This window comes from Bradysia coprophila (assembly GCF_014529535.1).
Source record: "Bradysia coprophila strain Holo2 chromosome X unlocalized genomic scaffold, BU_Bcop_v1 contig_26, whole genome shotgun sequence".
NCBI classification, from domain to species: Eukaryota; Metazoa; Arthropoda; class Insecta; order Diptera; family Sciaridae; genus Bradysia; species Bradysia coprophila.
The window spans coordinates 5,273,365-5,300,830 of NW_023503313.1; the positions used below are offsets into that span (position 1 = coordinate 5,273,365).

At 35.6% G+C, this 27,466-nt stretch overlaps 1 protein-coding gene and 1 long non-coding RNA gene across 3 annotated transcripts in view; both read left to right on the forward strand.

Moving 5' to 3' along the window:
- Positions 1–27,466, forward strand: part of LOC119069347 (RYamide receptor-like) — an 83,162-nt gene that overhangs the window by 8,840 nt on the left and 46,856 nt on the right. The window lies entirely within an intron of this gene.
- LOC119069349 lies at positions 1,645–15,706 on the forward strand. The gene is made up of 3 exons (XR_005086312.1): positions 1,645–1,657; positions 6,106–6,108; positions 15,553–15,706. It is a non-coding gene; the product is annotated as an uncharacterized LOC119069349 (long non-coding RNA).

Consider the following 27,466-nt stretch of genomic DNA (forward strand, 5'->3'; position numbering starts at 1 on the left):
ATAGATGTCCATATATGGAATGCCTGAAACACCCCACACACATAACAAATTATTTCCATGTTAACAGAAACACTCTCAGTACCATTTTTCCCAATATATATCACTTTTATTAAAATCCAATATGGCCACCGGCAGCCATTTTGTTAGGAGACCGGAAATTTTACCAACGCTTTACATTCGTTAATACCTTTCAAACAAAAAAAAAATCATGAAATTCGGTCAAAATTTACTCGAGATATTGACAAAATACTCCACGTTCACTGTACGGCCGAGTAGCCAGATAAGAGCTCACTCCAAGAGACCTAGCTCACGCTCCGGAGAACATAATTTCAAAAACTTTTTTTTCCCTGATTGATACGGTCAATAAAGCTAAAACAGACGAAATATGTTGAAATGTGGCCGACCTACAAGCAAAAACTGCTTGCCGCCCTGTGCCTGTTTCACACCAAGGGGTCTAACTCACGAGTCGGTCATCCGATTTCCATAAACTTTTTTTTTGTCGATCGGTATTGTAAATAGCTTTTATTTGACGTATCAGTCACAAGTGTGACGTTTGAATGTCCGGAGATATCTTCGAAAAACCGTAAAGCACTTATTGGGCCACAGCTCGGGAAGGGTCGATCCAAAATCACTCATCTTCGAACTTATCCTGTCTTTTGACATTACCAAACGGGAAAAAAAAGAATTTTCAAAATCGGATGCGTTTTACTCAAGTTATCGTGCAGACAGACGGACAGACGGACATTTTTTTTTCACTGATTTGGCATCTCTAGACAACCACAATAGGTTTCCCCTTACTCAGGGAGTCCAATTCGACGTGTTACGGACGTATGCGTAAACGCATAAGACCCCAGTACTTCGTTCGGGTCTAAAAATTCATTCCTTGTCAGAAATCTGGTCTTCGTCCTCATTTTTCGATAGTAGAGGCGGCCTTCTTTTTTATGCCACAATTTTCTCCCTTTTCTACCGAAAGCTTTACTTTTCGTCACAGATTTGAGAAATAGTTATATTACTCACTGCATCACCGAAAAACGAGTCATTACTGCATTGATATGAGAGATAAAACTCATTTCCAGTGCTACAACCCTCACATTTGGCAAAATAAATGGTAAACGAAGCAACAAGTCAACAAAACTTGAAATAATGAACGAAAGTAATATTTATGCCACTCAAACTTTAGATGTCTCTGTGTTGTATGATACGAGGCCGCAGGCCTAACAGAGCCTAATAAAGTACTTCGCCATATAACTGCGTTGAGTAACCCACATAAGCTATATTTTTTTTCAATTGCTTTCTGTGTAACACTTACTCATAGATGGTCTAATGTATTCGTTGCCAATTCGTAACGTTAAAAATATCATCGATAAAATAATTCGGTGTCCCCCCAATACAATATATTGGCTAATGTTTTAAAAAATTGAAGTAAAAGACTTTACGTGTTACGGCATGTTTCATTTTCATTTACATTGCCTAATCACGTAAAGCATTGTACTTACGAGGTTCCAAGTTGTTATTTGACAAGTGGGGAATACAGCCCTCCCCTTCGGGTCGGGCTGTAACACCACACTTATCAAATACACAACTTGGAACCTCGGAAGTAATATACTATTACCGGCTACATACGTTGCGTCCTCATGAAGAGACGAAACTGTAGCACGTTTTGCTTCGATGATGTAAATGACTATGGAGCTATACACTTACACCATAGACTACGCACCGTCATGACGTTATTAAATTTCTACAGCTCCATATTCTGAGTACTTCATATTAACATCCAAGATTCAATTAGCAAATTAAGAAATGAGTCGGAAAATAAAGGCCTTTGTAAGCATTTCAATTCCATAACTTTTCAATTAGTGAAAGAGCACATAGAGAATGAATTTAATAAATAAATGAATGAATAATGAAGTAAGCCTAACCGAAAGCTTTTCAGTATTCTTGTCACATAATCTTGATAATTACAATAACAGTAAATAAAAGCTGATACTAATCTGAAGATGTTATCTCTTTATAATAATAAAGAGATTAGACTAGACACCCCGGCGTGTTCAACCATCTTACCTGTATAATAATTTAATCCAAAAGTAATATTTATCCGCGAAGCATTTAATAATTTCCATCACGTAACTAACGTTATCTGATGATATCGAACACAACATACAAAAACCCAAAATTATATCCGAAGTTATTATTACTAACTATGCAAATAAGATAAATCAATTCCAATTCAGAATGGTATACGTACAAACGATTTCTCTCCCCGTGCATATGCATATGCACAGTCGTGAATTAACACACGTAATAAAACTCATAAAAAATTTATAAAAAGCAATTTCGACTGCAGATATATGTTATTCTGCAATGTCGTTGTTGATAATAGCCTGACTACGGTAATAACATCCATTCCGAATGAATTGCAGTGTATATAAGCTTTATTGTCAATGTTGTTGAGAGTTTATCTTTACGGGATAAAAATTTTCCTTTTGATATTCTGAATTGGTGAAAATGATAGATGATGATCATGATTGCAACGGAATTTGCATTAGGTTACTATTGCCATTGCTGTTGCTGTTTGTAATTTTGCATCGAAATTAATCTATTCATATTTGGTGCACACTTAAATGGACATCAATACAATTCGGCTAGCAAGTCAATAAATGGTAGCTTCGTTATATTTATATCTGTACTCTCATAATCACGAGAAAAAATCGGACTATCCTCTTCCTCATACAAGCGGATATTACCTTTCAATATGTAATTGAGTAATTTCAGTTATATTCATCCGTTACGTTGACCATTTATATATAACCACAATAAACTAACCTTCGGATGTATTGTGCACATCAGTCTCTTGTCGTTGTTTATGTGTATGTTCATGAATTTTTATCATTTATTGCCGAACAACTGTTTTAAATCGGAAATTTAAAGATGCGCTCAAGAGCATTGATGCAGTATGCAGTTAAAGTAAGTGAAAGGCTTCATGATTGCGTAGTGATACATTACGTTTACCAGGAATATCTAGCCGGTTGAGTGAAGCACACTAATGGATATTTTATGCTAAATAAATTGTCGTTTTAAACTTGCAAAAAGATAAAAGTGGAAAGGCTCAGGATTGCGCTCCGACACACAGCGGACAATTTATTATCATTTTGGTATGCAAATTGTGGTTCAGTAAAATGCAATGACATTCTGATGCAGTGGTAAATGTGAAAAACAGCAGAGATCATACTAATATTTCTAACCGTTGTCACTGGATGTGAAGTTTCGAATGCGAGCCGCGAGTGAACCAGCTTTTTTTGTATTTTGATGTGAAAAATCCGCCAAAATCAACAAATTTAGTACATTCTAGAGGTGAGTGGGCATACCTAATTTTTATGCCCGCCCTGCCCAAAGCCCAATAATTTAAAAAAGCATGCCCACGGCGCAGCCCATGCCCAAGAATCTTTAAAAGGATGCCCACTGCCTAGCCCATGCCCAAGGCCCACATAGGAAATTTTCGCTAAAAATGGGAAAATTGTCAATCTGAGGCGAAACCGATGTTGACAGCACAGTTGGAAACACGATTTTATGTGCGATAGCCGTTTTAAAATTCCTTGAATGAATATTACATCGTACGGAGAGTCTAGACTGCACTTAAGACTTAAGTTTGTGGGATCACACATTTTTGAAAAGTGCCCATGCTGCGCCCTATGCCCACGAAATTGTAAAGTGCCAATGCCCATGTCCCGTGGGCATGCCCATGGGCGTGGGCAGCCCACTTTTATGGGCAGCCCACTCACCTCTAGTACATTCAGGAAAACTTATGCTGCATAAGAGAGCATCAGGGGAGCCACGTTTCAAAGATTATCTGTTGCAGAAAATTTCTATTGCTATACAAAGAGGCAATGCGGCATGTATTCTTGGAACTTTAGGAAGTAACAGAGCGGATGATTTTTATTTATTGTAATATTTGTTGATTGAAAAGATCGTTTTTTTACTGACTGCGCCGTATGCGAGCAGTCTTTTTTTTCGCTTTGAATAAATACAAATTTGAAGTTTTATGCTGCGCTAGTGCGAAAAAGACATTTATGCAACTCAACATCATTATGTTCGAAAATTGCGAACATCAGATGCCTCCTGTTGCATAAAACGTTGTATGAATTTCGGTGCAAAGTACTTGATTACGATTAGGCTAGATTTATCAGTTTGGGACGATCATTTAAGATCTCGAAACACGGATCTGTTGATCCTTTGTTTCCATTCCCGGTCATCATGTAAATCATGGTAGCCTTCCTGTTGCCGATAGGAACCTGTCTAAGATGTCAGGTCCTATTGCAGCAATTTCCGAAGGAACCACCTCGTAGTCTCCGAGCATCCTGCGTCTTAGTTGAAGAAATTTGGGGCAGTCACATATCAAGTGTGCACCCGTTTCTTCTTCTAGGTCGCAGGAACATCTCGGAGTGTCCGAAAGCCTCAACTTATTCATGTGCCGATTCAGCCCGCAATGTCCCGTAATCGCTCCTACTACTCTTCTAATACGATTTCGGTCCATTTTGAGCAAATCTTTGGCCCATTTTTTGTTAGGCTTAGGGAAGAAGCATTTCGTGTGAACGCCTCCGTTATACGCTTCCCAGCGTTCTGCATGTTTACGCTTAACCCAGTCTTCCAGTGCTCTTTTACACTCTGACTGGGGAATCGGAAGGTACGGTTCTGGCCCGTTTGCCTGAGTCGCCGAGCCTTCTTTGGCCAGCTTATCTGCTAAGATTACGCTAAGCTACGATTAGGCTAAGGATGTGTGTTATGACACACGGTCTTCGGCCTCGTGTCATAATTACGCATATAATGAAAGTATTTTGTACTCGATGTCATCAATAACTATTGTGAAAATCCTTTATTGATTTAGTGCGAAAAAGAACTGCATTTCGATATTGAAATGACACACACACATAATCCACTCTTTGTATATATCCCGTCCTTGTCTTGTTTGCATAAGGTTGGTCACTGCTACCGATATTCATTGTGGTATAGCAAATATAACACAATCCTGACGTATGGAGTACCATATTATAAAAACTCAGATATCTGCACACAAATTGCTGTTATATGTCGCCCTTTACTGACAACGACCATCCAATTTAATAGCATCACGTACGAATGTTCCATGTTAATATTTGAACTCTATTCAGTTTTGTTATTGCTTTTGGTTGGGTGTCGAGTCGTATATTTCATATTTTAATGGCAACACTTTCAATCTCTCAACTCTAATGGTGTTGCAGTATTCTATGTGTAGATTACATACTACCAGTAGTATAGATGGAATTTAATCATAAGAAGATACAAATTGCGTTCATCGAACCTTAAATAAAAAGAAAAACATTATTGCCTATCATGGCACGCAAGAACATACCAGACAACGTTGAAATAAATTAAAAATTGACGGAAAAAAATTCCCATTTGAAGTTCAAATTTATATATATTTATCAAAAGAGTATACCTATAATAAACAAAGTATAGTAACGACGAGTGAATGGGCTGTGCTGGATTTTATGTTACGTATAAATCGAATATTAAAAGACACTTTTCCGTCAATTAATGATTGTTACAATGAATTTTCATTGCACTTCATGAAATTCATTAAAGAAAATCGCTACGACGACGCTTAATCATTCATTTCATTTATTTGTTCACATAAATTAATAAGTTTCAAACGGCAGTGAAACAATAGCAAAATCAAAACAAATTGTGATTTAATTTATGCAAAGAGTTAAACGCATGCCAATACGTAATTGTAATTCAGCTTCTTCCAATCCTTCTCCACCGTCTTTTGATACTATCTATGCTTCATTGGTCTATTCAAACAGTCAAAGTAAACTTCAGTTCAAGTGATTTTAAGATTATTAATTTTACATTTTGTATTTTATATATGTGTTTCATGTCGATGTCCACTTTCTGAATCGTGAATGTGGAACATGGAAGTTACCTTTTATTACTTTCTTTTTCAATACGGCTGTTTTGAATGGTTTTCGTGTAATGAATGTAGTGTTTTGTGTTGTGTGGTTTTTTTCTCTCTCCTTTTTTATTATACGCAGGTCCGTACTGGACACACGGTCGTTCGGGCGATGCGAGAAGGTCTTTTTGCGTTTTTCTATATTTTTTGTTTTTGGATTGCTCCTCACCGGCTGAAATTAAATTTTATTTGAAAAGTGGTGAACTGTAGAGTAGTTCAATATCTACGGAAGTTTCATTGAACTGAACTACAGTGAACGACATCTCAAATGTCTCACTGTCAAATTTTTCTGAGAATTTTATTGTGTCATTGCAAATTCACAATGACATTCTCTGAAAAAAATGACAGTGAGACATTTGAGATGTCGTTCACTGTAAGACTCAAGTTTTTAATATTTTCCTGAAGATGAATTTCGTTCAATTTAGTGCAACAAATGGCAAAATTTTCTCACTCGCTATATTTTCTTTCATGAAGGAACTCCATTTTTTGTCACATACCATACATACACGATATAGAATTTATCGCTCGCTCCGCTCGTGTGGTAACTTTCATGTTAATTACAAACTTACCTTGACGTCACTTCGTCGATTCTATACTGACTCAGCAAAAAATCATAAAAAATTCAAATCATGACAATCAGGGCGATTATAATTTATCGGTTCATTGGTTTGAGTAGGTTTTGTCCCGCAAATCTCGTCATGTGTAGAATTTCATGAAACATATTTGAAAGTTCTTTTCATCTGAGAATCTGTTCATGAAACAAACACTAGACGTGGGTTTCAGATCTGTAAGCTGTGCAGGAATTGGTATTGCAAGACTACCAGTGTTATGATTTTCTCCAATTCAAAACGTCGCTCGAATTGATGGGATTTTTCAAGTTTTGTCCGAAGGGATTTGTTGAGTCATTTCGGCGCTGATTTATATATTTTCAAAGAGGCAGATGGGCAATACAATAAATAATTTGTTTCGTTGTTGGTCTTACGAAACACGATTATAATCAGCTTACAGTATGTGGATATTGCTTGCATGATAATTTATATTTGGATTGGTATTTCATGTAATAGAAAAACGAAAAAAAAAAATCAAAAGCAAAACAAAGGCTGTGTTCTTTGAGATATTTTTCAAGTTCATTGCTCCAGCATTCTGTTAAAGCGTTCAGTATTAACATCTCGCATATTTTCATGACTCTACAATATATTTCTTACGCTGCATTTAATAATCCGAACAAAAAGAATATTTTTTTATCGTGCAAACGATATGCAAGCTTTTTTCATCCAGTTCAAAGTGGACAACCACGACGCGACGAGTTTGAAATGATTTTTATTTCTTTTCTCCTTTGAATATTCGGAAGAGAAAAAAAAAACTGGATTCTGTGCACAGCACTGTACGTGGTCAATGAATCAAATATGAAACGAACGTTTCTTTCTTTCGAAATTTCGGTTTCACTTTTTAAAACACCGATATAATCGTGACGGTGCTGAAAGCTGAAAGTATTTAGGGTTGTCGACTTCTGTGTTACATGACTAAAAACACACTCGGTATAACTGTTCTGGAAACGAGCTATATGTATAGAAGATGTTTTATGGGTGTTGGGTGATATAGCATTTAATACGGAAAAGTTCAGCGACGAAATTGTTGCTAATTATAATCAAGCGTTTATTTGTGTTGACCAAATATTTCGGTTTATTGTTCTGTTTTCTTTTGCCTTAGCTGCTCATCACAACATTTCATTCGGCAATTACATAGGAATTCATAGATGCTGCCAGACACTCGAGAAATATTTGAAATTTTAATTTGTCTGAAAGAAACCTTATATTTTTGTCGCATGTGTCACCACATTATTGTGATGCGGAGTAGACACATACTTTTATCCTTGTTAATCAATTATGCCAACGACATCACATTTCCACAATGGTAGAACTTTCATTTAATCTTATCTTAAAATATATTATACGAGAAGAATCACTGACTGTGTATATTATCCGAAAGGAAGAAGAAGAATAAAAAAAATGGGTAAACAAAGTAAAGCCATAAATTAATATGATTAATACTCAAAGTATTGAATTTTGTATTTTTACAGCACACATTCCTCAGAAATAAAGTCATAATGATGAACATTATGCGGTATAAAAAAACAATCTTTGAGAAGAAAATTCATTGAAACAAAGTTTTCTCATTAGTTTTTACTACATTTCAAATAAATCCCGAAAACTATATGTATTTGGCGCAGTAAATTACATTTTTGTATCGACAAATATTTGTTTTTCTGATGTTCGTTCGTTTGATGGAACACGCACAAGAACCGACAGCTGAACATTTCAAAAACAAATATTTTTATGACGGAAAACTCTTTTTTATCTTTATACCAACGAATGTAAAATTGGCGTACCGGTTCTTCAAATTAAGAGTGATATTGCGAAAACTTCAGGCGATTTTATTAATTTGGAGAACAAGGACTCGCTCCGATTTAAATGATTGATAGCTCGTTGGATTCGTCTTTCCATTCCAGTTAATACGAATCTTTCATTTTGCCGATTTTTTTTATTTTCGGTGTAAAGCGTTCATGTCAGAGGGTGCCGAAAGCCGTTTTTCGGCAATAAATCAAAAATACTTACTAGTATTAAAGTGTTCTACTAATATCGGCATTGGAAGAGCTACAGGCGGAGTATATGCATTGGTTGGTGCAAGTAAGAGAGTTATGACCAAAAGTATAGCTTGGAGAGTCTTCCATCCCTGCAACGAATTTAAAATTTTTTTTAATATTAAACTCAAATTTAAAATCTTATTTTTAAGAAAAGTCGAAAAAGGAAAATTATGTAAATTTTTGTGCACTTAAAAAACTTTTAGCTTTTATATGAGTCTAATATCACCCATGTAGCTTTAATAGGCGTTTCGCAGAAATTCGTCAAACTTACCTCTGCATCGAAAACTTCAAACGAATGTATGTGGCGCTGAAGGCCACTTTTTTAAAGTCTCCTAATCCCTTCGGATTCACGAGAATGCACGAAAATACTAGGCCCACCACTTGGGTGGGTCGTTTCCCTTGACTGACTATCAATACTTTCAATAATTCCAGTCCCAGTTGTCTTACCATTTTTAAAAATTTTTAAAAGCCTCTTAGTCTCTTTGCTACATCATCACAACGCTTTTAAAATGGCATATTTCTTGCCTACCTCTTGAATAAATTAAACTCGTGTGAATACGGCCCTCGCTTCGCTCTGGCCGCAAAGTTCACACTCGTTCAAACATTTTAGGAACGAAAAAATATTTTTAATAATTAAGAATTTCACGCAAAAATTGTCGTATATCCCAGATTACTAGTCCAATTAAATTCCAATGTTCGAGTTTAACCACATGAATTACGCTACTGGTCGAAATTGATTTTTGAAGCCTCTGAGAATTGCTCGAGCTATCGGTTTCTCAAGCAAGCAAGCAAAAAATCTTTTGGGAAGTACTTCTTAATTGTTAGACCAAAAATCCAGAATTTCACAACTCGTCAAATAAGAAATTTTTCTGGAAATCCGTTGCAAAAATGTCGTGGTATAACAAGTTATGTTTACAATTACTCCAAACTCACTACTCCAATATCATTCTCTGTCAATTAAAACAAAAAATTTGAAAATCGGGTAAAAATTACTCAAGTTATCGCGCGGTTACAAGAGAAAGCGTCTGTGTAGAATTTCTCCCATCTCGTTTTTCGAACATTATCCACCTGCAAACTCAGCCTCAAGAGTTTCAATCTTCGTCGATTAAGACAAAATCTTTGAAAATCGGATAAGAATTATGGAAGTTATCGCGGTAACAAGTAAAAAAAATCTCTTGAGAATTACTCCAATCTCATTACTCCAATATTGCCCATCTACGAACTTAACCTCATGATTTCCATTCTCCGTCGATTAAAACCAAAATTTTGCAAATCGGTAAAGAATTACTCGAGTTATCGAGTCCACAAGTGTACGGACGTTTTCGGCATTTAACGTTTTTTGCCAATGTAGAACATTTTGAAAATATCAAAGTGAACTTAGCGTTACGGACATTTAAGGGTATTTTCTTTCATAAGACCCTGACTTTCAGTCAAGGGAATAAATCTAGTGAGCCCTACCATGAAAATCGAAAATCTGCCTGCGCCCTACGAGAAACTATTTTTTTTTATTCCTATTGAAATCAATTCTTTGGTCATTTTATGTACATTATGTACAACATTGGGGCAGGCGTTTAAAAAGTATCAAAGTTTAAATACGATCAACCCTAATGGCTAGTGACGTATTTGACTCGTTTGGCGCTATGAACTCATTTTATTCCATAAATTGTTCTTCTTTAGGAAGAAATCATTTTAATTGTAAGACAAAGTAGACTTTAATTTACGTAGTTGGACAATTGTGCATACGAATTGTGTAGGTTGTTCCTAGACATTTCATTTTTAATTATCATTTATCACTCCAGCTGATATGATCCAAATGATGTTCATTTTCTTTCATTGATTTTGTCGTATGGTTGGTTGATATACATTTTGTTAGGAAAGCAATTAAGAAAATATTACACTTCTTATATTCCGGTGAACAGAACAGCAATGTTATTTACTGCTCACTCACTGCGTTGTGAAAACAGTTTGACGAGCATTCATTTATCAACTATTTTCGTTCAATAGACGACAACTGGTATAATGAGACGTGTTTGTTGTCCTTATTCACTATTCAATAACTTCATTACAAAAATTACGACGATAATTGCCAAATTATTGTAAGATACCTACGTTAGTTGAGCCTCAAATTATGGACAATTGAGGATTGAAGGATACATAAAATTGCTGCTGTGGAATGACTGATGATAGTTATGAAAATTGGTGAATAGAGTCACAATAAAACCACGTAAATTGGAACGATAAAGTCATTCCTGTTGGTGGCATTTTCAATTTATCGATATTCCTTGATTGTTTTAATCTACCTCGTCTCCTCGTCTTCCAGCAAATTCGATCTTATTGTTTTTTCATTAACCATTCCATTGAAAACGTAGAATGAAAGTACGGGGTTTCTCTATTACTCTACAATCTAAAAGAAAATAAAAAAAGACGATGAGTAGCATGATGAATATAACAATACCGAAAATTGAAAGTGATATTTTTTAGAAGTTTAAAGTCGCATTGAAACCGGCAAGAAGAAAAATGAAAAGTTTAAGTAAAACGAAAAATTTCTGTTATAATCGGGGTCGCTCCAGACATTGTCGTTTTTGTCAAACCGTATGTTTTAATAGAGTAAAAAATAGTCTTCTCAAATAGTAGAAACTCATTATTCAACAACGAAACATTTCAGTTCATGCTTGACTTATGTTTGTTGCTTTACCGATGGATACAGATTTGTTTTGTTTTTTGTTGTTGCTGCTGCTGCCGTTTATGTAGAAATTGGAAAAATTATCTTGAAATTACGGAAATTTATGCAAAAAGGATCAATAACGTCTTATATTCTCCATAACTTTTTCCTTGAAACTCTTAAAATAAATTCCCTTTTCGATTTTTGTCTGAATTCCCTTGCCATTCCTTTAAAGGTAGGCCGAATATGATGAGTGGAACCATTGAGTTTATCATGTGTGTATATATATGGCAAACGTAGTTTTGTGGGTAGGGTAGAAATTGCTTTCTTAGATGATAATTCAGTATTTTCTGCCAAGTTTAAGGATTCCATTTCTATTATCAACATTTTAGCCCAAGCTTCATTCTCAACATTTTAGTATGAAAGAAAAAGATTAATAGTCTGCATGGATATGAACTTTCCATAAGCAGAAGTCCAGTCCATATGGTTCAAATACTATCCCATATGTCTTATATAGTGTGGGGGTAACAACCATTTTTGTGAGAACGGTTACCACCAAAAAAATCGCTCCATCTCAAAAATCTTCTTCTCGATCCTAAACAATCGATTTAGGGTTGATTCTGAAGAAGAAAAAAACATTTTAGGAAGCCTAGGTTTTTTTGGTTGTTGGTTGCAAACGGTCCCACGAAAATGGTTTTTACTAGACAGTTTGCGCAAATGACATATAACTTATAAGTCAACTTATAACTTCGAAATTATAAGTTATAAGTCAGTCAGTTATCAGTTATAAGTTAGGTGGTTTTAAGTCATAAGTTATAACTCGGCTACATATAAAGTGAAATTTATAAGTTATAAGTGAATTTTCAAAATCTCTCAAAAACGTCGAATTCACGACTTTTTTCAAAATCTCGAAAGTGAATTCGACGTTTTTGAGAGATTTTGAAAATTCACTTATAACTTATAAATTTCACTTTATATGTAGCCGAGTTATAACTTATGACTTAAAACCACCTAACTTATAACTGATAACTGACTGACTTATAACTTATAATTTCGAAGTTATAAGTTGACTTATAATTTATATGTCACTTGCGTGTAAACTGTCTATTCTCTACACTAATAGTATATTACTTCCGAGATTCCAAGTTGTGTATTTGATAAGTGGGGTGTTACAGCCTGACCCGAAGGGACAACTTGGAACCTCGTAAGTACAATGCTTTACGTGATTAGGCAATGTAAATGAAAATGAAACATGCCGTAACACGTAAAAATGTTTATTTCTACATATTTGTTGATGAGTGTAAATGATTACACACCATGCTCGGAATTGACGGAGAATCCGGTAATTAAACGGAATTGACAAGAATTGAAAGGAATTGACAGGAATTAATGGGAATTGAAGGGAATTGAAAGAAATTGACATGGAGGGTCTAAATATAAGCGTTAGATTTTCCTTTCGTTCAATTAGAACTCCTCCGTCATGAATAATCAGTCAAAAAAAAACCCTAAAGGGTTTTGTGTCTACTGACAAAATAACTGAGGCTGCCGAATTCTGCACCTGTACGCAAAAGTTTTATCAACAAAACATTGATTCAAATTTTTTTAGTGACATTTGAGCCAAGAGGGGAGTCAAAAAGTTGCTGTAAATTAGAGGTGAGTGGGCTGCCCATAAAAGTGGGCTGCCCACGCCCATGGGCATGCCCACGGGACATGGGCATGGACACTTTACAATTTCGTGGGCATAGGGCGCAGCATGGGCACTTTTCAAAAATGTGTGATCCCACAAACTTAAGTCTTAAGTGCAGTCTAGACTTTCCGTCGATGTAATATTCATTCAAGGAATTTTAAAACGGCTATCGCACATAAAATCTGTGCTGTCAACATCGGTTTCGCCTCAGATTGACAATTTTCACATTTTTAGCGAAAATTTCCTATGTGGGCCTTGGGCATGGGCTGGGCAGTGGGCATGCTTTTAAAGATTCTTGGGCATTGGCTGCGCCGTGGGCATGCTTTTTTTAAATTATTGGGCTTTGGGCAGGGCGGGCATAAAAATTAGGTATGCCCACTCACCTCTACTGTAAATATGTTCCTTAGTCCCAATTTCTTTTTTAAACATTTTATAGTAGAGGACTTGTGTCACTCCCGCTTATTAACGAGCAGTCATAATATTTATGTCCTGAAAGTCATACCTTGAAGTTAATTCCAACAAAAGAAGCAAAAGATTCAATATGCCAATATGCCAATATGCCGTTCATAAAATGTTATGACTGAAAATGGAATTTTAATGTGATTATAAATTCGTTGTCGTTGCACGTTGCTTCTGAAAATTGCTGTATTACGATTTTCTTACATCAACAATGAAAAATAGAAAAATGTCATCAGGATTTGTTTTCTTTTACGTTCTCTTTCTTGGTAGGTTAAAATTGGAAATAAAATGAGAAACTTAAGTTTCCCGTCTATATGTGTCCCGAATGCACATTATAGTGTACATATACAAACTAATTTACAGAAATTTCAGCTTCGTAATGTGTCCAATGTATTACGTGAACAATGTATCATTTCCGATTAAAATGTATGACTTAAACTGAACTATAAATCATATTATTACGCTACATGTGAATATAAAAATCCAATACTGAAATACATTGTTCAACGCTGAAAAGGCTAACCATTTTTTTTCGTTCTGTACATCAAATTTTTTTAAATTAATTTATCACTTCAGTCGATCCATAATTTCAGGCAATTATTTTTGAATAAAAATTCACAGCATGATTTTGATGATGAATTTGTCTAAAAATCGAATTTATCTATATGCGAGATCAAACCATTAGACCGAATAACGCATCTCTTTCCGTTGATCTTTGACCATAACAATCAATACGTCCACATAAATGGAAATCCCCATTAAGACGAAAGAGTAAAAATTCATATGGTAGATGAAATATACAACACGACGAATCGAATGAAGCAAACAGATAAAAAACACCCAACATTTATGATTAAATGATTTTGTTGCAGTATGGGCTCCTCCATCTTGACCCCAAATTTATTATAAAAATCTATGAATACAAAGCAAAACAAAAAAAAATCAAATTTAAACATCTCGAACAACACAAGACAAATTAATAAAGAAAAAATGTGTAGTCGGTTCAATCATTTATTTTGAAACAGTAGTTTACATTTTTTTCTATTATTAATATTTTACATTTTACAACATCAGTAAAAGTTAATGCAAACAATGATAAAGTTTTTTTTTATTGTAATTTTCTATAAGTCAATTGACGTGCTTTTTGGCCAAGGCAATATGCATGGAACATATATTTGCTATACATATTGGTGGCGAAGACGAAAACGATATAACATCTTATTATTTTACATTGTTTTGCTTATATACAACATAATTATAATAGATTTTTATGAGCTCATGCCTTTGGGGCTTAATTTTTTTTTCCGACTTATGAAATCCCAATAATTATACACAAATACAATGTATGGTCATATAGTAACATGAATAATGTACATTATCTTCGGTAATTTCATGTATAGACAATTTGGTGAATATTATGCAAACGACGATGATTAGCGGAGAGTGATGATCAATCATAATTATTGAGTAATTAAATTTTTTTTTCTCTCTCCTCTTTACTTGTTTTAAATTTAAAAACATGGACAATTTGAATTTTGAAAAGTTTTTTTTTTATTTTTTATTGAAGAGGTAATAGGTGAACTTTATGAAATCACTCGAATGAGAAATTAAATTAAAATTGGAGGGGTAGAAAATGAACAGTTTTATTCCCTCGACTGTTATTACGACAAGGGTCTTACGTCAGAAAATACGGATTAAGGTCATTAAGTTCACTATGATCGATTTAGTGAAATGCATGAAATGTTCAAGCATTTTTAGGTGACACCACTCGGGTAATTGATTACACACCATGCTCGCAATTGACGGAGAATCCGGTAATTAAACGGAATTGACAAGAATTGAAAGGAATTGATAGGAATTGACAGGAATTAATGGGAATTGAAAGAAATTGACAGGAAGTGCCTTTAGAAATTGAAAGGGAATTGAAAGAAATTGAAAGAAATTGAAAGGAATTGAACGGAATTGAAATGAAATAGAGCGAATCCGGCAATTAGACGAGCTGCTCCGGTAATTGAGGTAATTAAACGGAATTGAAAGGAATTTGAAATTGATTTGCCACTTTTTTGGCCAGTGGTTTACCCCTCGAATTTTTCTCTTTCACAGCGGTTTCATAGCTGAGATCTTGAGAGATAATTTTTAATGGAATTAGTTTGTCATCGTAATGACACTCAGATATAACTGAACTAGAACAGTCGAGCTTTTCAATATCAGAAAAGCCAACATTTCGGAATATCGTTCCAATGTTCAGTCAAGTCATTCAACTTGATATGTTGGGAGAGTTATGAAATGTTAGCAAAAAAGGGCTAATACATAAATGTCTCTAAATGAAGCGTTAACGATAACTTAAATAATTCTGAACCGATTTTCAAAAATGTCAATCGCTGAGGAATAAAATTCATGAGGGCGAGTTCGTAAATGGGTAATATCTGGAAGTAATTCCCAAAACAATTTTTTTTAGTTTTTTGATGGCACGATAACTTGAGAAATGCAGAACTTGTTTTAAAACTTTTGGTTTTAATCGACGAGGAATAACCTTTTTGGGGTCATTCTCGTAGCTGGAAAATATCGAATTAATGATCTCGGAGGTATTCTTGAAAGAATTTTTGCCTATTTTCTAGATGGCACGATGGCAGACGGAAATTCATGAGATCTGGTTTACAGATGAACAAAATCGATCTCACGTTCTGGGAGTTTATTCCCGGAAGAGTTTTTCCCTGAATGGCCGATAACTGTAGTAATTCCAAACCGATTTTCATAAACTTTGTTCAAATCGATGAAAAAGGCAATATTTCGAAACATCAATCCCTGCAGCAGTCATTATTTTTCCTAACGTTACTCACACACTAATACATCTAGACCCCACCTTGTGGGTCATTAGTGCATAGATGTTCTGTTTTACAAGACAATCGTCTTAAACTTATTGCAGCGCGTTTGGGCTTATGTATTATTTGGTCCTAATTGAGAGAATGGAGTTTTGATATTAAAATAAAAGAATGTTTCAACGTCTTTTGAAGAAAGAGACCTGACCCACCCATAAGATGGGACCTAGTTTTAATGGCAATAATAGAGCTGCAAGTTTTTTCTTATTGCCTTTCAGTATAAACTTTAAAATGATAGTGAAATATACTAAAAATAACGAATCCAAAGGACTTCACTAAATTGTTGCTTTATAGCAAATGTAATATTAAAGACCCGCAGGAACTGTAGCTAACTCTTTATTCGTACAGAATTCTTCTACATTCACAAAACTCTGTAGTTTTCTGACCTTATATAAAGGTTTTCTTATGCTTTCTCTTGCATAAACTTTTATTGACAATTACGGTTGCACGGTGCAATGCATCATATGCACAGATTTTGTGTTTTTATTTCAATTGAGGGACACATTTTAAGAAAAAGGTTCGTCGACAATTTTCTTGTTATGTGGAACTGTGTAATAATACGAACATCATTAGCTTGCTTTGAAGAGGTAAAATTGGTTTGACTTTGCATCGACGTATAAAATGAATCATCTATGTCAAAATTGCAGAATAAATAATTTGACACAATTTTTGTGTTGCGTCGATGCTACCTCTGCTATTATTTTGCCCAACTTCAAACTAAACTTTGAATTCCAATTTTCATTCAAGTCGAAATCGTTTATTCAATTCAAACCATCGATTTTACGATAAACTTGTATTGCCGTAATGACAAACAGAGGGACAACATTCTTCAAATACGCACACCCAACCAAAGTACGGGTCTAAAAAAAAGCTATGAAAAAATTTATGATAATTGGGACGGAAAGTCACAAACAATGAAAACGGAATTTATTTGATTCAACTGAAAAATACATTAACTTTTATGTGAGGGCTTCTTGCGTTCCAAAAAGAAACCCATAACTCAGAGATATATTGGATTTTTTTCTCTCGTTATTGAAAGATTGGTAGATATTCTGGATTTATGCAAAGTAGGGCTAATAAGATTAAGCTAAGATAATAATAATATTCCCATTTCCTTACCTTAAATAAATCAGATAAAATTTCTAATTTCTAATTTATTATCCTCGGGTAAATTTCGTACGTTATAACCAAAAAATCGAATCGAGAATATTACGTTCGCTTCCTTCGTATCACCACATTTTAATGCAGCATCACATTTCATTACTTAATAATTATTCAGAGTTTTTGTGGAAATATTTTTCCTCTTGATATTATAGGGGAAATGGTAACAAATTAATCAGTTCCATGAAAGAAATCACCACAAGACAATTGCGTTATGAAAAAGTGGTTTGCTCCTTCACACTTTTCAGCGTGACCCGACTCTTTCACCATCATTAATTATTTCATTAATTTATCAATGCTATTCGTCCCAACATATCTGTCGTGACAATACAAGTTCCGTTTCAAATTTAAATTTGTCGAGTAACAGAAAATCCGCCAAAAAACCCTAAGGGGTAAAAGTGTGACGCAAGTCCTTGTTTCTACTACAAAATAACTGATATCGCTGAGGGTGACGCATTTTGCGCCTCAACGCAAAAGTTTTATCAACAAAAAATTAAACCAAAAAATTTAAGATAGAAAATTTTAGAAAAAAATTGCGTCACAAGTGGCAGATGATTCAGGACATATTTTTCTCTATTTGGACTATTTTCCTCAACATCTGCCACTTGTATCGAAAATAACCCAAATCTATCGAAAAATCCGATGGAAGTTAGGAAGTGCCAGAGGAATCATCTGTCATCCCAAAATTTTGGAACCAACCTCGGAACACCTCACTTATATCGAAAATAACCCAAATCCATCGAAAAATTCGATGGAAGTTAGGTAGTGCCAGAGGAATCATCTGTCATCCCAAAATTTAGGAACCAACCTCGGAACACCTCACTTATATCGAAAAATCCGATGAAAGTTAGAAAATGCCAGAGAAATCATCTGTCATCCCAAAATTTAGGAACCAGCCTTGGAACACCTCACCTATATCGGAAATAACCCAAATCCATCGAAAAATCCGGTGGAAGTTAAGAAGTGCCAGAGGAATCATCTGTCATCCCAAAATTTAGGAACCAACCTCGGACCACCTCACTTATATCGAAAATAACCCAATTCCATCGAAAAATCCGGTGGAAGTTAAGAAGTGCCAGAGGAATCATCTGTCATCCCAAAATTTAGGAACCAACATCGGAACACATCACTCATGACGAAAATAGCCCAAATCCATCAAAACACCTTTTCCAACATTTACCAATCATAATTCATAATTACTAGCTGAAAAAAAATTATTTCTTTTCACACACACACGCTGTTATATGGCATTGTATGGAAACTTCCGGGAGTCCTAGCTCCCAAAAACGCTTGCATACCCCCATTTTTTAAAATCTTATTTTGATCTAGGGCCCGAGATTGACCTATAACCAAAATTTCAGGAAAATCGTAAGAAACGTTTAGGAGTTACGAAATCGTCCTTTTTCATAGGAACTAACTAGAAGAGAAAGATCTTTATTTGACTTTAAAAATACAAACAAAGTGTGCTGCCCTCTTACAGAAGGTTGCTAGGCTACACAGCATATCTATCAATAATTAAATTACAAAATATTTACAACAAATGTGATATTCAACTAATGTTTTCGTCAATGACTAGGCACCGTATATGTGGCTTTTTATAATCTGAATCGTACGAACTAAAATTTCCTCCGTAATTGGAGACAAATCAGAGATATCTAAGTTAAAGTCTTTGAACTAACTAACTAACGTAGGCGATTTTCATTATATGAAAATTCGAGATTTTGCTTATTTTCATACAAACATCAATATTTCGAAGTTCAATATCTCGGCCAATTTTGAAGCTGTAGTAACGTGTGATAGCTCGTTGAACTCGTATTGATGCCCAGATTCCAAATATCGAAGTTTGGGGGTCGTTGGAGTTAAGAAGGAGAAGTAAAAAAGTTGCTGTAAATATGCTCCGCCGTCCTCCAAATTTTTTTGTTAAAACATTTTTGGTAGTGCACTTGCGTCACGCCCGCTAACTAACGTGCGGGCATGATGATTTGTAGTTCTGTTCATTAAAATAAATTCTTTAAATTTGTTTTACCACGAGAACAATGAAGGAATGGAATATGTTCTTCGAATATCGCATTTTGTTTGACATAATCACAAAAAATTATGAAAAAAAAACAAGTCGACTACGGGAAACCTGCTACGAAATTCAACGTAGGATAATTTTTTTATTTATTTCTTGTTTCTAACGTCTACTTACAAAGCCGACCTATCCCAGTTCAACATTATTACTACATTCAATCCATGAACTCAGTTCTGTTCTTCTCATCTTGCACATCACATCAACAGGGAGGTGCGGGAAAACAGGAAAAATGGGAAAATACGCAATTTTTCTTGATTTCTCACCAATGTTTGCATTCTTGCCAATAGCTACTGATCGACAAACCTGATTTTCATAAAAATTAAATACTCTGATTCGTCTCGTCAATCACTTTCATTTGACATATCGCACACGATTTTTGTCGCCAATAGCTACCGATCGACAAACCCGATTTTCATAAAAATTTACTATTTTGTTTCGTCTCGTCAATACCATGCATTTGACATATCGCACATGATTTTTGAGCAAAAACATTCGGAGATATGGTTGAAAAATCAGCGAAAAACAGGCAAAACAAGCAAAACACGTTGTTTTGCGTGCTTTCTCGCCAATAGCAACTGATCGACTTCAACTTGACTTCAAACTGCCTTCGCTGTTTTGAAGCACTTCCCATTGAGTAGCGACAACGTGATTACGCTAGAAAGTTTGATGGGCACGCAAAACACAGGTAAACAACGTAAAATTCATAATTTTTTTGTTATATTGGGTCTCAAAACAGACATTTGCAGAAATCAACTGCATACTTTCCTACTTTTCCTGTTTTACCGCAGTTAAATATGACATCACGTCTCGTCAATATAGTTCAATTCGAAATCTTAATTTTACCTCAGTCCTCAACTTCGTTCAATCAATCAGAAAAGTTCTTCATTTCCCTTTTCATATGATAGAACAACAGGTGTCTGACGACTATAGACCCATATTTAGTAATATTCAGTAATATTTAGTTTAAAACGAGCCGTCAGAACAGTCGGAGCGTTTGCTGCGACTGAGCCCCGTACGAACCCGTACATCTATTGCGCACGTGACCCTAGTTCGTCCGTCGCCCTATTCTTGCCGTAAGTCCACTGCGCCCGTAAACGTCGGCAAAGTAAAATTCTTATGAAATTTGTACGTCTTAAAAATTGCGCATAGCGCAATTACGAAGCCCCGTACGATGTTCCTTTCAAACGTAACTCAAATTTAAAATTGACCTAAAATTTCCTCAGTCCTATATTAACCTATATTTACCTGTAAATAAACAATTAACTGATAAATATGCTAGTGTATAGCTCAAAATAACTATCTCTACCGTTATATAGCTCAATATAGCTATCCATATTTGGGATCCTTGAAACACCCAACACACGTAACTATTCACTTCCCACTGATCAGTGACTTTGTAAGTATCATTTTCACCGATTTATATTGATTTTACAAAAATTCAAAATGGCGGCCGACGGCCATTTTGTTAGGAGGTGAAAAGTAGTACGACTGCTTTACATTCGTTAATACCTTTCAAACAAAAAAAATTCATGAAATTCGGTCAACGTTTACTCGAGATATTAATAAAAAACACCACCTTCACTGTACGGCCGAGTAGCCGGATATGAGCTCACTCCAAGGGACCTAGCTCACGCTTCGGTCAACCTAATTTCATAAACTTTTTTTCCCTGATTGGTACGGTCAATGCCTATCTAAAGCAAAATCTATCAAAATCCGTTAAAATTTGGCCAACCTACAATCAAACAGGGGCGCCGACTTCTAAGGACAAGTGAGGCCTGGGCACCACTACTCGAAGGTTGATTCATACTGAGCACCTGCACTTTTACAGCAAAATAAATAAAAAGGGTCTCATGGGCACCACTACTCACAAATACAAGTCAGCGCCTCTGCAATCAAAAACGGCTTCCCGCACTGTACCTAGTTCAAACCAAGGGGTCTAACTCACGAGTCGGCCATCTAATTTCCATAAACTTTTTTTTTGTCGATCGGTATTGTAAATACCTTTCATTTGATGTATCACTTACCAGTGTAGCCGTTAAATAGCCAGAGAAATCTTTGGAAAACGTTAAAGCACTTATGGGGCTCCAGCTCGGGAGGGATGGACCCAAAATCGCCCATCTTCGAACTTAGCCTCACTATTTTGACTATCTTTCAGGGAAAAAAAAATTTTGAAATCGGATTTGATTTACTCAAGATATCGACATGACAGACAGACGGACAGACGGTCAGACGGCCCAAATTTTTATTGCGGATTCGTCATCTATGAACATAGGCAAACACTTTGCCCTTACAACCTGCTTCGAATTCCATCAATTACACACGGCACCGTAATCCTATAAACCCCTTCGTACTTCGTACGGGGTTAAAAATGTCGTTTCCATTGGGCGAACGTATCGTTTTTTCATACAAAGCATAGAGGGAGAGAATTATACGAGCCAACAATTTCAATTCGAGGCAAACGGTAATGTTTTATATACAATACGTACGTACGGACGTGCAGTAACGTGGTTGTACGTGTTGTTCTTTTGTGGAGCAAACTGAAATGATGGGATGGCTCAGCGGTTACGTACAAGCCTTCCACCAAAATGATCCGGGTTCGATTCCCGTGTCAGGGTGTCAGACAGTTCCACATGGAATTTCTCTAGCAGTTATATCACATTTGGTAACGTCCTAAAGTTCACTCAAGCTTCATAATTTGAATAGTTGCACAGCTCTGCTACAGTAGCAGTGCTATGGTAGTTGTAGTATGTTTGGTTGATTGGTTGGTTGGCTGTACACGATGTAAACACTCTGAGTGACTCGTATGACGTAACCAAAATACAATGAATTTCTGTACATTGTTATCGTGTCTATATTTAGGCGTTGCGTTATATCAATTATAAGCGCCTAACTTTCCTCTGAAAATATTTGCATACTTCAAGGCGTGGTTACAAACGCCAAAACAAAGCTCATAAAGAGGAATGCACCTTTAGCAAATTTGTAGCCTACATTTAGGCAGAAAATATTCTTTTTTTGATGATTTCTCTAAACCAAAATCTTTTTTTTGAAAGAATAAAAACCACGCAAAAATGTGTTACTTTTACAGAAAAAATTGGTTTGTGGGTGAAACCTTTGCAGATTGTGTTAATTTATGTAATCTGCACAGGTTTCTTCAAGTGGGATAAGTTATGACTAACAAAACCAATTTTTCCTTCAAAAGTAACTGATTTTTGCGTGCTTTAATAGTTTTACTTTTTCAAAAGAAGATTTTGGTTCAGAGAAATCATCAAAAAACGAATATTTTTTTTTGTCTAAATGTAGGCTACAAAGGATTCTTTGCTCTTAAAAAATCTCAGTTTATTATTCCTAACCTACCAACCAACAGAAACCCGTACATCTTCATTATATTAGTCGCACGAAATAAATTACGTACATGACGTGAAGGTGTAGAGATAACTATGTTCCGTAATGTTTGGTTGACATGTGGGTGGTAACCGATATACAAGCAACGCAATTATATAAATTAAAGAAAAATCACCTTTTAAGTTTAATCAAATCTATTCTCCATGCGACAGTTTAAAAAAAAGTAGAGAGATGCAGAGAGAGAGAGAGAGAGAGAGAAAGCTCGCAAATAATTAATTAGCTGCAAATTTCATTAATCAAGTGGATCTTCATGCGGTGAGAAAATGTGTTAACGTTGTGATCCGGGGTTCGAAATCATTTTCAAAGCCGAATAAAAATAGATTTAATGTGTTTAGTTTGTCGCTCACTTCCACCCTTCACTTGAGACCATGAAGTGAAATTAAACTAAACCAAACACAATGTCACGTTAATGATAATGTTCAAAATTTTCATACAGAGGAGAAAGATAGACGAAGTCGAATAGCATTGGTTAATGATGGGTTGAGCATCTGTGATAAATCTAATATGAAGGTATATTAATATCAATTATTCAGAAAGTTTTTTCATTACATGCTCGTACTCATGGTGATGGGGACCATGTGTCATTAACAGCTCAAAAAAAGCTAACAATCACTCACATGTATCTCACTCGCACATCACATCAATATGTTTCTACGAAAAAAATATGTTACAATCAGACCTGGCACCATTAATTATTTTGTCGAGTTTTTCGTTTAATTAAGAACCATTCCACATAAATTGAACTTGTGACACTATTGTTTTGCGAGAATATAAACTCCAAGCGTTGATAGACTGAGAGTTGGTCCGAAGAGATGATAGATCTGAATAATTGATTAAGAATACCTAGAATATTGCACGAAGGAGGACGTGCTCGTATGCTTTAAGTGCACATTAAAGAACTAGATTTTGTCATAATAAATTTTGTAGCAGGACGCGCATCCAATGAAAGGTCCAGGTCTAAAAATCCAGTTCTTCATTTGTTAAATATAATCTGTAATCCACCAAAAAACCGATATTATGTCCGACTGCTTCTTCCAGTTCAAATTGCATTCTTATCCATCTCATGTTATGAGTAAATTTTCCTTTTCTCCAGATAAAAGACTAGATATATATTTCAATCGACTATCCAGTCTTAAACGTACGTGTACCGGCTTAATTACAATAATTTGAATTTATTTGTTACGACCTTGGGTGCGCTTATAGACATCACTGTTAGCTCCAACGTTTCAATGAAATTTATTACGAAAGTTCACCGAGCATGTTTAAATATAAGCGGGGAAAAATTATGATATATTGCTTGTGTGCTTGGCATTCTTGACATTGCTCGATGTCGAATGGGTTTTAGTTTTGTTTATTTGTTGTAATTAAACGAAAAACTAAACACAACAAGCAAACATCAGTTTGAAAGAGGTGTGAATATTTTATTGTCTCGCTTACATGGCAAGATTTTACGATGTTAAGGTTAAATTTTCTACATTTTAGCAACATTGTTTCTGTTATACGTGATCTTGCAATAATCATTAAGTTACTTGCTAATTTGTCAATTCTCCTCTTTTTTCATTATTGAATTAGTTGCATGGAGGCACCCACAATAGGAGATAAAAAATTTTTATGTCAAGAAAATGGATTGCTTTTTTGCTGACTGTAAACATTTCTGTAATAGGAACAATGGTAGCTTTGTCACATAAAATTGTAACATTTGAAAAAAACGAGCCGTCAGAACAGTCGGAGCGTTCGCTGCGACTGAGCCCCGTACGAACCCGTACATCTATTGCGGACGCGACCCTAGTTCGTCGGTCGCCCTACTCTTACCCTAAACTTACTAACCTAAAATTCTTATGAAATGTGCACGTCCTAAAAATTGCGCATAGCGCAATTACGAAGCCCCGTACGACGTTCCTTTCAACTGAAACCCAAACTTAAAAATTTTTGCAACAATTTATATTAACCTATATTTACCTATAAATAAACATTTTACTAATAAATATGCTAATATATAGCTCAAAAGAACTATCTACACCGTTATATAGCTCAATATGGCTGTATATATTTATAAATAGATATCCATATTTGGCGGCCGACGGCCATTTTGTTAGGAGGTGGAAATTAGTACAGCTGCTTTACATTCAATAATACCTTCCAAACAAAAAAAATTCATGAAATTCGGTCAAAATTTACTCGAGATATTGACAAAATACTCCACGTTCACTGTACGGCCGAGTAGCCACATATAAGCTCACTCCAAGAGACCTAGCTCACGCTTCTGTAAACCGAATTCCATGAACTTTTTTTCCCTGATTAGTACGGTCAATACCTATCTAATAAAGCAAAATCCATCGAAATCCGTTCAAATTTGGCTAACCTACAAGCAACGAGCCATCAGAACAGTCGGAGCGTTTGCTGCGACTGAGCCCCGTACAAACCCGTATATCTATTGCGTATGTGACCCTATTGCGTCTGTCACCCTACTTTGACCGTAAACCTATTGCGCCGGTTAATGTAGTTAAAGTAAAATTATTATGGAATGTGTACATCTTAGAAATTGCGCATAGCGCAATTACGAAGCCCCGTACGACGTTCCTTTCAAATGAAACAAAAATTTCAAATAGCCCTAAAATTTTAATTTATTGAGTATAAATACACATAGGGCCCTAGTACCGGCCTTAGTCCGAGGACCCAAATTTATTATTTTTTTCAACTACATTCTATTCGGCCTTCGATTACCTTCTAAATTAAACAAAAATTACGACAAACAGATGAAATTTACGCGAGTTGTATGTAAAATACACATAGGGCCCTAGTACCAGCCTTAGTCCGAGGACCCAAATTTATTTATTTTCAACTACATTCTATTCGGCCTTTGATTACCCTCCAAATGAAACAAAAAATACGGAAAACGGATGAAATTTGCTCGAGTTCTATGTAGAATACACATAGGGCCCTAGTACCAGCCTTAGTCCGAGGACTTAAATTTATTTTTTTTCAACTACATTCTATTCGGCCTTTGATTACCTTCCAAATGAAACAAAAATTACGAAAAACGGATGAAATTTGCTCGAGTTATATGTAAAATACGCATAGGGCCCTAGTAGTGGCCTTAGTCCAAGGACCCAAATTTAATTTTTTTTTCAACAACATTCTATTCGGCCTTTGATTACCTTCCAAATGACACAAAAATTACGAAAAACGAATGAAATTTACTTGAGTTCTATGTAAAATACACATAGGGCCCTAGTAGCGGCCTTAGTCCGAGGACCCAAATTAAATTTTTTTTTCAATAACATTCTATTCGGCCTTTGATTACCTTCCAAATGACACAAAAATTACGGAAAACGGATGAAATTTGCTCGCGTTATATGTAAAATACACATAGGGCCCTAGTAGCGGCCTTAGTCCGAGGACCCAAATTTAATTTTTTTTCAACAACATTCTATTCGGCTTTTGATTACCTTCCAAATGACACAAAAATTACGAAAAACGAAAGAAATTTACTTGAGTTCTATGTAAAATGTACATAGGGCCCTAGTAGCTTTTCACTTCTAAGGCCCTAACTCACGGTCCACTCACCCGATTTTAAAAAACTTTTTTTTCCTGGATTGGTATTGACAATACCTATCATTTGCCGTGTCATTTACATTTCCATCGTTTATCTTGCCATAAATATCACCAAAAGACCTTAAATCACTTAGGTGGCCCTAACTCACGAAGGGCCGACCCGAATATGCCCATCTTCGAACTTAGCCTCACTATTTTGACTATCTTTCAGGGAAAAAAAAAATTTTTGAAATCGGATTTGATTTACTCAAGATATCGACGTGACGGACAGACGGACAGACGGACAGACGGCCCAAATTTTTATTGCGGATTCGTCATCTATGAACATAGGCAAACACTTTGCCCTTACCGTCTGCTTCGAATTCCATCAATTACACACGGCATCGTAATCCTATAAGCCCCTTCGTACTTCGTACGGGGCTAAAAACGGCTTGCCACCCTGTACCTAGTTCACTCCAAGGGGTCTAACTAACGAGTCGGTCATCCGATTTCTAAAAACTTTTTTTTTGTCGATCGGTATTGTAAATACCTTTTATTTGACGTATCACTTACATGTTTAGCCTTTGAATGGCCGCAGATATCTTCGGAAAACGTTAAATCAGTTATGGGGCCCCAGCTCGGGAGGGGTCGACCCAAAATTGCCCATCTTCGAACTTAGCCTCACTATTTCGACTATATTTCAGGGGGAAAAAATAGAAATCGGATTTGATTTACTCAAGATATCGTGACAGACGGACGGACGGACGGACGGACGGACGGACGGACGGACAAAATTTTTATTGCGGATTCGTTATCTATGAACATAGGCAAACACTTTGCCCTTACCGTCTGCTTCGAATTCCATCAATTACACACGGCATCGTAATCCTATTAGCCCCTTGTACTTCGTACGGGGCTAAACATTCTTGAATTATTTCGGTCGACGTTAATACGTTTCTCGAATCGTGATACGCTTGA